Raw genomic sequence first — 9,646 nt, 5'->3', positions numbered from 1 at the left:
TGTTGGCCATGTTGAGGAACCACTCTTATTTTAATGAAAAAATTGACCTTTAAGGTCTCTATAGCATAACTAGAGAGAGACAACGCATTGCAGAAGGAGAAAATGGTTGTGTAATATGTGCATAAAGCACAAATTGCCAATGCTAAACTTTTGAAGCTCAACCCAAATGGGTGCGCATGATTTTGGAGGCCAAAGCCTTGTGTAGTAGCCACCAAAGGGCAGCTGCTTATGGGTGCAAATAGCAACGCCACACAGCTTTGAAGCTTGCAAAAGATGAAAGGAGAGCTCAAGGCTCTAGGGGAAGGTGCTCTTCCCTTGATTGGAACAAGAGCCTTATGACTTTAGATTTTGATAGATTTTGGAGTGCAATTGGTTAGTTGGTTGTGATTGTTGTCGCCTTGGGTTTTGTTGTGGAACATGAGTAGATGAGTAGAACCAATTGATAGGCACCAACAATAGCTCAGCTTGGGACTTGATGACCATTGGGAAGATGCAAGTTGTGTCCCATAGCATTCCCTACACAACCAAGGGCTACTAAAGAGGGTAATTGAATTGAGCAAAAGGGTTGCAGCTTAACCTAATCCTTAACCTACTTTGATGTTTGCAGATTTCCATTCAGCCTAGTGACATCGACCATTCAGTCTCTAGACCGTGGACCCAGCTTTGAGACACCCATATTATTCTCAATCAAGCGTAGTCAATTTTCCTTTATTTCTCGTAGAGAGAGAGAGAGAGAGAGAGAGAGAGAGAGAGAGAGAGAGACGTGTTGTCACAGTCGGAGGGAGAAAGGAGTCCTAGCTATCGATCACAAAACCTGGTGCAAAACATATTTGAGGAGGAAAAGAGGCTGGGATAAAGGGTTGTATTCATGCTACAAACCGGTTATGCAAATGAGAACATTGGGCTGCAATATTTAAGATGCACTTTCAAACCAAAAAAATACATGTAGATTCACAACAACCACCTAGGAATAAAGTAAATATGTACAGAATGCATTGAGTATTCCAATACATAAGTTGAATTGCCAAACTATGACAAAAGAAGTGCATGTCTACTTGAGATATAGATAGATGATCAAGATTGAGCATGCACTCATAAGGAAAACATGTGGCTAAACTAAACTTAAGGAAGCTTTGACAAACTCAAAAAATAAAGAAAGCATCAACAAACTATAAAATTTGAATTGCACTACCAACCTGATACTGTTCATGTATGGGTGTTGTCCAATTGTGCAAGCCGGAGGACAATGTTTGAGTCAAGCTACATAAAAGCAATCTGAATAGTTACACATTTCATCGTACAGGACGTGCCTTGCAACTTGCATGATAATGTATAGAACAATCATGGATGTGTACATAGGTGGTGGCATGTATAATAGCCTTAGTGAGTGTGTGTGACATCGTGACATAATTAGCTAAGCTAGAGAGGTATTCCATAGAGCTTAAAAAACTGCACTTCAATTTATAAGGTGAGTCAAACCTCATATTCCAAAAGAAAGGTAGGAATGCTAGCATAGACTCCTTAGGCTCAGAGGTGATGATGTTCCAACGTGATGCTAAAATAACTTTTTGTGCATGGCTCAAAGGTTGAAAAGAGCGAGCATGCCTTAGAGGCATGAGCCCCTGCCATTCAAAGGTTGGCCACACGTGTCTTGGGCACACTTAGACGTTGGTTGCAATCTATCAAAATACAAATCCTTTAAGATCATGGGGGGTGGACAATGACGTGTATATATGATGGTGGGAATCGGGGGTTTTGTTTTTGGGGGGGGAGAGAGAGAGAGAGACTCATTTCGACTCAAGGCTCTTGGTAGTTCTACTTGCACATTGAAAATGGGTTGCAAATTGGCCAGGAGAAGTTGCACCAATGGTGTAGCACGAGAGAAAAAAAAGGGCAAGGAGAGGTAGAGCACTTTCACAAATGCTAGAGAGATGGCGGCGCTCAGTTTTCTTACGCCTCCTCCTCTTTATAATATTATGAGTTTAGGTAGGTCTTATGAGGTTTGTCGAATCTCGATTGAGCAATCACAGGAATTCGATTGCCGTGGGAAATCGGCGCACTGGATTTCTCTAGTCTAAATTTGCATGCTCGTATTTGTAGATGCCCACCGAGGTGTAATAAAACGTGTGTACACCAAGAGGGTTCCAAAAATGAAAAGCCTAATCTAATGGACTTGTCCGGGCATGTGAACAAGCTCACAAAATTGCCGATTTACTAAACCTCCTACCTCAGGATTGGCTCTTGAAGTCGATGTAGCATGTCCACGTAGGCCATGTGCATCTGACAGCGACATCACACGCCTTCAAAAGAGGAGACCTCTCTAATAACAAGAAATATGTAATTTTGTATGCAATATATAGAAGTGTGGGAGGCTTCTACGCGACGTAAACGCAACCGCAAATCGCGGGCTAAAACTTAGCTCTCTAATCATCACCTCCTTGAGCTCTCCAGCATACAGAAGGCGTCGGCAAACCTAGGCTCTTGACACCGTATCAAGGTGTGACGAGAGAAGTGGTGGCACATACATGACCCCGGGTTGCGGAGTGACGGACGGTTGTCGAAGGCCGAGAAAGAGAGAGAGGGGGAGGAGAGGGACTTTATCGTAGCAGGGACAATCCCAAGATGTATCCTTGAACTCAAGACAGCTTCAAAGCAAGAAAGAAAGAAGACCCAATTGAAGCTATAGCAATTGGCATCCTGCAGAGAAATCCCGGATCAAGAATCGATTCCCATCCAATGCTCTGAGCCGCCAAGACGGGAGTCATGAACCAAGCCAAAAGCTTGAGGGCGCTGAGACCAGAGCGAGAGCGTGAAAAGAAGTCTGGCATCACAGCAATCCAATTCGCCGTCGTCCCTGCACAGACTTTTTGTTATGGTGGAGATTGGGAGGGGGGTGCGCCAGGCCTCTGAGGCAGTGCAATACAGAGGCGACGCGCGCAGCCCCCGGGCAGCAAGCTGCCGGAAGGTGACTGCCCCATGGCCCGATGTATCAGATATTAAAAATTAGGTTAATATCATGTGGCCCGATGGACCACGTATCAGATATTAAATTGATAAGAACAGATACTACACTTGATCTTAGCCAAAAGGCCGAGAAAGATATGAGCTTCCCTGAGTGCCCTCTCTGGCTTTTATACCTCCTCCCCCTTGCGCCTTCCCCTGTGGGTTTGATTTTCAGCACCGCCTTATATACCTTCTTCCTCGATGCCTCTTAATTTAAAGGGATTTTAATCTACAACTAAAGCCCCAACAAACATGCAACATACTCGAAAAGCTGCCTAAAAGGAGCGGTGCTTGATCGCTCCCATCCTGCCAATGCTACACACATACCCAAGTGCACCACGACGAGGGATAGCACCGCCAAGTTTTGTGGTAATGGATTTCATGCTTGGCAATCCAAGGCAAAATGCCATCTCGTGATGAAGGATTTATGGAGCACTCTACGTCCACTAGGAGAGCCTGAGACAGCTGAGATTAAGAAGAAGGATGGGCATGCTTATGGCATCATAACAACCTCTCTCTCAATAACGATTTGGACTAGGAAGAAGGATAGGCTCTCATTATGAAATCTCTCTTTGAGCTCTACATATATATGGCATCACTTTTATGTTTCTAATATGTCTTCGTGGTTCTATAGTAGCATATTTTTTTGCCAAATATGTTTTCCATAAGAAGATCCTGGAGATTGATGAGAACATACAAGTTTATTGCTTACTATGCATCACTCTCGTGAAGCTAGGTTGCATCATACGTTATTTGTGAAACATTTTAAACCTGAATAACTGTCGTATAATATGTTTAGTCATATTATTCAAAGGTATTATACATTGCAAAGTCATTATTTTTCAATATCTCGTATATGTTCTTACATATCAATCAATAAACTAATCGATCAATATAAATCGGTTTAAAAACTCCTAGATTTAAACCAATTAAGCATCTCCCACCTTCTCTAAGTGATAAGGTTAACCCAAGAAGTGAAAGGTGTAGAGCTTAATTTTTTTTTTAAATCCATTAAATTGATCTTTTTTTGGAATCCTATATAGGTTGCTTAATTATAGCTTGAATATTCCTAGGATACAATAGTTCTAGTCTTTGTGGAAAAAAATGCCCTTTGTTCACACACCGCTAGCACATGTATGGTAACAAAGAGACCCTAAATACATAAACATGGAGGTAAGAACTAAAGCTCAAACACAACCAAGTTATGCTTAAATTCACCAATGACTTCTCTTCCGTGGGAGGTAAGAGCCATTGGCTCAAGCACAACTAGTGAATTTTAAAATCAGATACCATCTATGCTCACTTAGAATTGGCTCAAAAACAACTAAGAAAGCCCTATTATATGTGCTAACTACAAATAGAGTCAACGTGGGGTTAAGAGTATCATCTCATAGCAACCAAGAGGTTTGTTTATTGTGCTTTCTTTGTCCAACTAGAAGAAAGAGCAAAGGTTCAAAACAACCAAGTACACCAAGCCAAGCTTACAAGAAGTAAGAGAAATTGCTCAAACAACCAAGAGAGAAACTACTACATTGTTGTTATGATTCATACTTAGGAGGCTAACTAACTTTATACCCTAAGGCACAAATGTAACTAAATTTTACTAGCCTAATCCATGACACCCTAAACCTATTTGATTGGGAGGTTTTTTTCCCCCGTGCATTGTATATATGCCCATCACTCTAGCGCTAACTTATCTTTCTACGTGCATACTAAGCAATACGCTCTTTGTTGTGTGCCTTGAGTCTCTTCATCTTCTCCAAGATGTGTGTGAATCCCTCTAATCCTAATTCCAACAATTGGTATCAAAGCAGGTTTCATCCTCTCAGACGTGGTTGACAACATTGCCAGCACCCCTTGCTCACTTTCTCCGAATTGAACTACCCAATGTGGGCTTACAAGATGATGCATGTTTTCGTGTCAAAAAGGGCGTTTGGAGTGTTATGCAGAGCATTGATGTGCATTTGCCTTTTGTGGATACAAGTTCTGTTGAGGATGTTGAAGGTTCTAGCACGTTTGTTTTACTGCTAGAGTTGTTTTGCCTACATCTCAGCAATCTGGTTTGGGATGTTAGAGATGCACACGCTCATGCATTGATTGCATTATCTGTTAATCAAACTATTACTTCTCACATTCGCTCAACAAAAATCAATAAGATAGTCTTGAGATACTCTGGCTAGTCTTTATACAAGTCGAAATGAGGCTAAATTTGCATTGTTGCGTAAAGAGCTAGAGTCAGATATTATGCAAGTGGAAGATGAAATGGACACTTTTCTTGTTGGTACAAGGATATCAATGAGCAACTCATTGATATCCTTGAAGGTGAATTTATTCCTTGAAGTTCACCTTGCAAAAAAGAGCAACTCATTTTTGCAGGTGAAGTTATTGCCCATAGTTCACTTGTGCAGACTATTCTCAATCAGTTGCTAGAATTTTGCTAGTACTTGGAGGCTTATGATCCAAGGAAACCCTCAGTTTGCCAAGTTTGATGCATTATGCACATTGCTATTACAATAATCACTTTCAAGAAATAACATTGTGTAGTTGAATAGGTTTTTGTTGTTACTCAAAGAAGAGGTGGTATTAGCAATGTTGCCACTTCTTGTGGTTCTTCTATGAGTAGTAGATCACCTATGACTACTGCTTCTATTGGCAATAACAACTTGTCTAGGAATTCTGATGAAAAAAACAAAAAAGAAGATGCATTGCCATTATTGCAAGACTAATGATCACTTGTTAAAGCAATGTCCTAAGTTGAAGGCAAAAGAAGCCAAGAAGAAAGAGTCTGGTTCTAATACTAGTATAGCTATTGTAGAATCTTCTATGGGGTATTTAGTGTAGAGTGTACTTATGATCCTTATGTCCATGATGCATGTATGTCAATTGTTGCAGAGTCACATGTTTGGTACTTTGATAGTGGTGCTACAAAGCACATTACTCCGCATCATGATTTTTTTGCCTCTCGAGAGGCTATTGCGCACAGGACTACGATCACTTGTGCCAACAATGCCTCTTATCCGGTCAAGGGAGTTGGAAATATTGTGTGAACTACTGCAAATGGTAGTTCTTTCATACTTGTCAATGCACTTTATATACCAAGGATAAAAAAGAGCCTTATGTTTGTATTTGCAATTGCAAGACTTGGTCTTGTTGTTAAGTTTGTGGATGACAAATGTATAGTTCATGATCTCAATTTTGGCAATGACATTGTTTCATATGGCATTTTGTGTTGTGGCCTATATAAGCTCACTTTGTATAACAAGTGTGGACAAAATTTTGCCAATGTAGTTATGGATTCAAAGGCTGTTTTAGATGCCAAACTTTGGCATGCACATTTTGGGCATCTGAATTTTGCCAGTTTTTTGTGTTTGCAAAAATTTGATATGGTTCTTCTTTGCCACCTCTTGAATCACCTTCTATGTTTGTGAAGATTGTATTTTGGGTAAAATGCAACATCCGATGTTTCCAAAGGATGGTTCAGTAAGGGCGACATGGAGATTACAACTTATTTATAGTGACCTTTGTGGGCCTATGCAATTACATATACTTGAGACTTTCATTGATGATTACTCCCCACATGCATGGGTGTATCTGCTTAAAGCTAAGTCCAAAGTGTTTATGTGTTTCAAGCAATTTTTGGTTATGGCTGAAAATGTCTTTAAATATCCTGTGGGAAACCTTCGTTTAGATCGGAGAGGAGTATATGTATCATTAATTTAATGCATTTCTAGCTAGTCATGGGATGAAACACCAAAGTACAATGTTATATATATCATAACATAATGGTGTCGCTGAAAGAAAAATTAGGTCACTTATGGAGATGGCATGAAGTATGGTCAACAGTCAAGCTTTACCACAATTTTTTTGGCTTGAGTCTATTAATGTGTGCTACTTATGTACTTAACAGGTGTCCTACCAAAGCTTTGAAGTCTATGACTCCTTGTGAAGCATGGCATAATAAGACTTGCCATCTATTGATCACTTACATGTCTTCGGTTGGATGTTTAGCTTATTCTTTGGTGCCACAAAAGCGGCACAAAAATTTGGATGATAAGGCTATCAAATGTAGATGTTGTATTTGTGGAAGATTCTATTCAACCTTTGGCATCATCTACGAGATACAATAATGTAATCTCATATGACATTTATGACACTCTATTGCCTCCTTTTAATGGTGGAAACTTGAATGTAAGTTCCAATGAGGCAAATGTACAACCTATGGGGGGTTTTGAAAATGTTACGAATCAGCCTATTACTTGTAATGGAATGGATAATTATTTCTTTATTATAGTTGACACATGGAAAAAAACATAATTGAGCTATGGACTATGCAAAAGGATAACATGTTTATGAATATTTCATTAAAGTGCTCCATATGAGCTATGGTCACTTTATGTAAGAACTAGGGAAAACTAGACTGAAGATCCTCCTCCCAACCTCCCATTATATAGGCGGGCTCCTAGCCCCTTGCCCTAGACAAATCCCCTGTCCACATTGTCTAGCCCGACCCTTGGCCGTAGTCCATGACCATCCTAGTTCTTAGGTTACAGGACCCTTGTCCTGACATTATTCCCCCTTTAAGAAGAGTTTTCGTCCTCGAAAACAAAAGTGGGAAACTTCTTTTTAAGAACACTAATTTTTTCCCAAGTGGCACCTTCTTCAGGTCGGTCTTTCCACTTGATTAAGGCTTGTTGTCATACGTGATGTCGTGTACGCAACTCATGATAATGCAGAACACGTTCAGGTTCATGCGGTAAGGTAGGAGGTTCAATGTAAGCAACCAAAACCTATTGGTCAATGACGTTGTCATCCCCATGTAACCGCTTCGTAGACGGCTTACATGAAACACAGGATGAATGCGAGAATGTGATGGTAGTAATAGTTTGTAGGCACGATCACCGACTCGCTTGAGTATTTTGAAAGGCCCACAATATCGAGGAGATAATTTAGGTGTCGGTTCAGTTTTCAGACTTTCTGAATGTTTTGGCACACGTAAAAATACTTCCTCCCCTTCTTTGAAGGTAACTTGTCGACGTTTCTCATCAGAGTATTTCTGAATGTTCTGGCACACGTAAAAATACTTCCTCCCCTTCTTTGAATGTAACTTACCGACGTTTCTCATCAGCGTATTTCTTATACCGATCCTGTGCTTGTCGGACATTCTGACGAGCAAGCTTCAGCATATCCATGTGGTCTTGGAGAAAATCCTTAACCTGTTGGATTTTTTCAGTTTCCAACCCCATCGTAACTGGTGACCTAGGTTGAAACCCGTACACGAGCATGAAAGGACTAAAACCTGTTGTGACATGCTTAGAACTATTGTAGGTAAACTCAAGAATAGGTAAGTATTCTTCCCAGTCTGACTGTTTTTTGCTGACGTATGCTCTTAGCATATCCTCTAGCACGTGGTTAACCCGTTCCATTTGACCATCCGTTTCTGGATGATCAGCTGTACTGAGGTTTAGTTGTGTACCCAATCGTTTAAATACAGCTCTCCAAAATTGGTTGTTAAACTTGGAATCATGGTCACTAACAATGTTACTTGGCAACCCATACAATTTGTATAGATTGTCCACAAATAACTTGGCTAGTTCCGGTGTCTTAACCGTTGATTTGGTCGGAATAAACTTACATAGTTTAGTCAACCTGTCTACGACCATCCATACTGAGTCATGACCTCGTATAGTGGCTGGTAAACCTACAATGAAATCCATAGAGATACTTTCCCATTTTCCATTGGGAATTTCCAAAGGATGTAAGAGTCCTCCTGCTTTCAGGCGCTCTGCCTTGTTAACTTGACATTTTTGGCAATGCAAGACATAAGCTTGAACAAAGCCATGTAAACATGGTCAGTAAAACTGTCATCGTACGAGAGAAAAGGTTTTTTCTAATCCCCGGTGTTGGGGTATAGGCGCCCGTGCCTTGCCCGGCCGTCTAGAGTCTGGGCGCCCACTGACTTGTATACCTTATACATAGCATAAGTGTATAGGGGGCTGCTCACTCTTGGAGTCTCCCCACCCACATCGTGTGTGTCTCCTTCTCTCTCTCTCTCTCACTCTCCGTCTGTGGTGCTCCCCGATCCCCTTCAATTGGTATCAGAGCGTAGGTGCGGAGGGAGCACGTGTGTGCACAGTCACGACGACAGCCAAGAGCCAATTTCATTCACGAAATCGCGTCCGCGCGCGCGTACTTTCAAGAGTGCAAACAGGGTTTCGACTTCGGCATCGGTAAATTCAGCTTTTCGAGAGCGTTTCCAGTAGGTGTCCTAGCGTTTTACCCCCCTTTCGAAGCCATTCGAGCCATCAGAAACTTCATTCGAGCTACGGTTGAGGAGCTGCATTTTTCAGCCCTCTTTTGGCAGTTTATGCTGCGTTTTTGGGTCGAAACGGAGGTTTTTTGGCATAGCTTTCACACCCGGACTCGGATACATGTGATCCAGGAGTCTACCTTCGGGTTTTGGCACACTCCGGACGCGCTCGTCATATCAGAATTTGAACGCTGAATTTTCTGCAGCAGCAATTGTTTATTGTGTGTCGAGGATTCCACACATGATTTGCTCTCAGATGTGAGAGTGATATTTGCTGCAAGTTTCCTCACAGGTGGGAGGATACAATGTATGCCTTATGTGGTTTGATGATTAGGG

At 41.3% G+C, this 9,646-nt stretch overlaps 1 pseudogene; it reads right to left on the bottom strand.

The window, feature by feature from the left end:
• Positions 1 to 2,888: 2,888 nt before the first annotated feature.
• On the bottom strand, positions 2,889 to 3,103 carry LOC147441466 (U2 spliceosomal RNA; annotated as a pseudogene).
• Positions 3,104 to 9,646: the final 6,543 nt, after the last annotated feature.

Source organism: Adiantum capillus-veneris, chromosome 15, assembly GCF_014529385.1.
Source record: "Adiantum capillus-veneris isolate H3 chromosome 15, ASM1452938v2, whole genome shotgun sequence".
NCBI lineage: Eukaryota > Viridiplantae > Streptophyta > Polypodiopsida > Polypodiales > Pteridaceae > Adiantum > Adiantum capillus-veneris.
The sequence above is the reverse complement of the archived record's forward strand: the minus strand, read 5'-3'. Positions and strand labels throughout refer to the sequence as shown.